This window comes from Trachymyrmex cornetzi, unplaced genomic scaffold (assembly GCF_001594075.2).
Source record: "Trachymyrmex cornetzi isolate Tcor2-1 unplaced genomic scaffold, Tcor1.1 scaffold1521, whole genome shotgun sequence".
NCBI lineage: Eukaryota > Metazoa > Arthropoda > Insecta > Hymenoptera > Formicidae > Trachymyrmex > Trachymyrmex cornetzi.
Genome location: NW_017296115.1, coordinates 69,118 through 69,499, shown reverse-complemented (window position 1 = coordinate 69,499; position 382 = coordinate 69,118).

Genomic DNA, 382 nt, shown 5'->3' with positions numbered 1-382 from the left:
CGCTGTCATTATATGGCTGTAATTCATGTCAATATGAACTGCATAGATTTTGACAGGTCGGAATTGAATCTCAATTTGTGTGTGTGTGTGTGTGTGTGTTCGCGCTCGTGCTTGTGTATTAATAGTGGGTATGACCTCCTCATGCGCGTATTCCACACAAACACACACACACACAAATTGAGATTCAATTCCGACCTGTCAAAATCTATGCAGTTCATATTGACATGAATTACAGCCATATAATGACAGCCACATCTTAAATTTGGAATAACTCAGTGAAAAATGATCGTATCAAACTCCGTAAAAAAGCATTTTAAAGATAAAAGTCCATATTTTCATGTGCATTTGGTCTCATTGAGCTGCGATACCTGATTCACGCCGT